This window comes from Coptis chinensis, chromosome 7 (genome assembly GCF_015680905.1).
Source record: "Coptis chinensis isolate HL-2020 chromosome 7, ASM1568090v1, whole genome shotgun sequence".
Taxonomy (NCBI): Eukaryota; Viridiplantae; Streptophyta; class Magnoliopsida; order Ranunculales; family Ranunculaceae; genus Coptis; species Coptis chinensis.
The window spans coordinates 71,862,053-71,866,945 of NC_141462.1; positions in this window are offsets into that span (position 1 = coordinate 71,862,053).

The following is a 4,893-nucleotide window of genomic DNA, read 5'->3' on the forward strand; positions in this document are numbered from 1 at the left end:
GTTTGCTTGTTTTACATGCTAGTTATTACTTGGTAGAGATGCCATATATAATTAGGGATTAGAATTACCATTTTGATGTGTGAAGCATTCAAAATTGGATCACGACGAATCTTTGTTAGTTAATTAAGTCGAGTACGTTAAGGTGGATTCAATCCCCCCTAATTCTATATCTAGATTCAAACCTTAGTATTCCGTAGAATTCCGTAGTTTGAATTAGCGTATCTTGTTCTTAGAATTCACATCGTAGTATAATCCCACCATTACTCTCATTAGACTTTGGATAAACTGATAATTATAGAAAACTTTGAATGCTAAAGAACTATGAGTGGAACGAATCTTTTACTCCACACTATTTCGATAGATTCGAGAGTATAAATCTTTGATAAGAACTATCTTCATAAAAGAAATAGTTTTACTTGCGTTTTGAGACTTCATCATTTTATTCGTAGGTAGAATTATATTCAATTTTTATCGTCTTACCAAATGGCATCGCTGCCATCTTAGTTCCCTTTAGTATTGTTTTCTTTAGAATTGTTAGTTTTCCAAAGTCCCATAACCCACCCACCCTTGTTTGATTCTCACTGTGGTTGTCCGTTTCACCACTGAAAATTTTCCTCACAGATTTTACACGGTTTAACCAGCCCAAACGCTGGAACTCTACTTTTTTTGGTGCTTGGCTTAACCTGCCTTGCCAAGGCAAAACACCTAGCGCTAAAGCGCTTGGACCTTAAGTTTTTCCCTGAGCGCAACCCGCGCCTTACCAAGGCTAAGTTCGAGCGCGACCCGCGCCCAAACGCCTGGAACTCCAGCTTGACTTGAGCGCCACCCGCGCCCTATTTAGACTTATTTTGAGCGCGACCTGCGCCCTATGCTGAAACTGCCCGATTTCCACAGGTTTGTTTCAAATTTCCATTTCTTCATAGTTTTCAGTGTTCTAACTTATTATACACACTGAGCACGCGTAAACAAGACTATTCATAAGCAAAGCAAGGAGGCATTCAGGTACTCTTTTCTTCCACACCTCGCATCTCCTGTTAGAGGTTCATACTAGCATATCAGAACTGTTTAAAGTGTTGTTGTGTTTCGTTAAGATTGGCTTAGCATTGCATGAGATTAAGGTTAGGCCGAAGAAAAATGCCTAACATAATCAACCGGCAACGTCAACAAATACGCCTTTCTAGTATACCACTCACTACACCTCTAGCTAATATACCACACACACCACCTGAAATAATGGCTGAAGAAAGAGAGTCTCCTCTCTCTGACTTTTACAAAGCCTTGAACGATAGCCCAAAATCTTGCATCGTTCTATCAGACCCAGTGGGGGATTTCCAAATCCCTCCAAATATATTTAATTTGTTACCCGTTTTTCATGGGTTAGACCATGAAAAGCCTTATCAGCACATGCGTAGGATTGACCAAGTCCTTACTACATTCCACCATCTTACGGTTAGTGCTGAACAAATTAAATTGAGGGTATTTCCTTTCGCCCTAGCCGACAAGGCGGCATCTTCGTTAACTGCCCAAGCGCCTAATTCTATGGACTCGTGGGCCAAACTTGTTCAACAATTTATGGAATATTTTTACCTACCACTGAAGACCTATGAAATGCTTTCCAAGATTCATTTCTTTCGACAGAATCCTCATGAATCATTTTCAGAGGCTTGGAATCATTTCACCAATCTTCTTATAGAGTGTCCACACCATAACCTCGCGGAAGACACATTAGTTCGTGCCTTTTTCAAGGGACTGTTACACCACCACAAAGAGGTGCTTAACATAATGAATGGGGGTAGTTTCCTCAGTAAGGGAGCCTGATAGGCTTATAAATTTTTAGAAGGTCAAACAAAGCGTAATAATAACTAGGGTGGTAGTGACGATATCTCCCGAAACGCTAGTTCTTCTTCAACAGTTAAGGCTACTAGTATGTTTGAGATGAAACTCGGTCCTGAACTAAAAAATTTAATCGAATCTCTAACTAAAAAGGTAGAGGCTATCTCTGTTCAACAAAAGCCTACCCCCGTCATGAATGTCAACACCAATCCATGTAATTTATGTTTGAGTCCAAAGCATCCCGACTCCTATTGTCCTCTTGTTTATGAACAACAAACATTACAACAAGATAACGTTTGCTCAATAAATACTTATCCTATTCCTAACGCCCCTTGGATACAACATCCCAACTTCAGTTGGAGAAATAATCAACAACTAACACCTCCAGGGTATAATAATCAAAATGTTAGGCCAGCAAACAATTACAATCCACCCACTAATTATAACAACCAAGCTCCACCACCTCAACGACAAGGTCAGGGTAATTATAATAATTATAACAACCAAGCTCAACCACAACAAGGACAAGGTCAGGGTAATTATAATAATTATAACAATAATAATTATAATGCTAATAGAGGTATCGTTCCGGCAAATAATAACTATTAAAATCCACCCATTAATAATCAACGTGACATAGTTCCTGTCACACAACCTATAACTAACACTCCTCCACAACCGGATCATTTTGATACCTTTATACAAACCCAACAAAAAATTTTACAAGCCATCCAACTTTTCTTACAGTAGTTAGCACATGAGAAAGTACAACCCAAAGGTGTGTTTCCAAGTCAAGCGATACCTAATCCTAAAACAACAAACACAGTCTTTGAGATAAATGGTAATACTAGTACTGAAAATGCAAACGTAGGTGAGCTAAATGTCATCACCACTCTCCGTTCAGGCAGAGTGGTTGATAACAAAGTAACTATGCCTATAGTTACCCCACCAGTAGTCCCTACACCGGATATCGAACTAGATACCAAAATGATAATTGAAGATCCAACCCCTGTAGAGTACCAGTTAAACCACAACCTAAGAAATAGAAAGCCAAGGTTAAACATCTTGTTGATCCATATGCTAAATATAGAGAGAAACCACCTTTTCCTCAGAGATTAGCTATGTTAAACAAGGATACAAATTTTGACGAGATTAGGAAAAATTTTAAAAATCTAACGATAAACTTACCTTTTCTTGAAGCAATTAAAAAGTTACCTCTCCACACTAAGTTTTTTAAAGAGTTGTGCACTACTAGGCGTCAGACAAAGATTCCTAAAGACGCCTTTTTAACTGAACAGTTTCCAACTTTAAAGGAACACAATGGAATAGTTAAGTACAAGGACCTTGGTCGTCCTACTGTACAATGCACCTTAGGGGATACTCACATGACCATTGCTTTATTAGACCGGGGGGCGAGTGTTAACTTACTCCCTTCTTATTTATATAAACAAATAGGTCTATAGGAGATGCAACCTACAACAATGACGTTGCAATTAGCTGATAGGTCTATCAAATATCCTAAGGGTGTAGTGGAAAACGTGCTGGCTATGGTTCAGGATTTCTACTATCCTGCGGATTTTGTTATCCTCGATACAGAAGTCACTAACGACTCTGTTCCGATCATTTTAGGGCGCCCTTTCTTGCTTGGTACGCAAACGAAACGCTTATAAAGCGCGCGATGGTTCGATGTCCTTGTCCTTTGGCCATCTTTCTGTTGAGGTCACTATTTTAAAATGAGGAAACAGTTTCCTGACACGAATATCAATGGAGAGGTTAGCATGATCGAGAGCTTAGCTCATGCTTTTTTCAAAACCACATTTCCGGATGATCAGATGCACAAATTCCTTTCATTTGGAAGTTCCAACTTCGACGAGAACTCCCTAGAAGTCGAGGAAGATTTCCTTCGTCTATTTTGCAACTCTTCCTTGCCACCTCGCAAGTCCCACCCTGCCAACATTCCTTCATCCCTTGACACTATGACGGAAGATGAATTTTTCATCCTCTATCCCAGTGATTCTTTTGACCCACCTATTGAGGAATGTCTGGCATATCTCAAGACTTCTAATGATCTAGACCTGAGAGCTCTAGCGTACACTCATTCATCTTCCATCACCAATTTTCCCCACCTTCCACCTTTTCAAAGGAACCTGGAGTTTGCGGTTGACCCTCTTGTTTCTTCTGTGCTTAATGATTTTCTAAATCCTCTTCAGACAGAAATAAATTCCAAGGGAAAGGCACTTGACACTTTAATTTTCCGAATTGAGACAGTTCCCACCTACACCATCAATGAGTTTTGTGTTAATCCTATATTCTCATCTTTTCCATTCTTTCCTTCTAAAACTTATCCATATCCAACATATCTTCCACAAACATCTATTTTCTCACGATCATTCACTTAGACACCCTCTCGTTCAAAGATGAAAAAGAAGGTGCATGCGTGGTTACATTCTAGACCTATCAGACTTCGCTTCCATTTCACTAAGTTGCGTCATAGAAAATCTTAGTGTTTGATTCTGTTTGGGGGTGCATTCCATGTTATTTATTTATGGAAAGACCCACAACTTTTTAGGTTGTTGATTTATGGAAAACTGCAAGGTATATATATATATATATATATATATATCTAGTTATTTGTTAAAGTCTCAATATCTGACTATAAACGGCTCATTTTGTTGTTTGGTGTACTTACTTACAATTCCATACATTGGTAAGTGCACCATTCAGGTAACCGGGCCCTCTTTATGGAGTGTGTAGCTGTAAGTATTGGATCCTAAGTCCACGTTTAACATAATTCACGTATTCCACTCATGCATGTTTTCTCGGTTTTAGAGTCATGTTTCTCTATGGTGTGAATTATGCATTTATTGCTTTATTATTTTTCTTATATTAATTTTTATTCATAAAAAGTAAAAAAATATCAAAACTATAAAAATAGTAATCTAGGAAGTCTCGGGAATCTGACTTTAAAAGACCCACGTTATAACAAATTTTCAAACTTCGTTGCCAAAAATTTGTTTAGGGGTGGGGTGTTCGTTTTTCCGTCCTTGATTGTTCAACTTT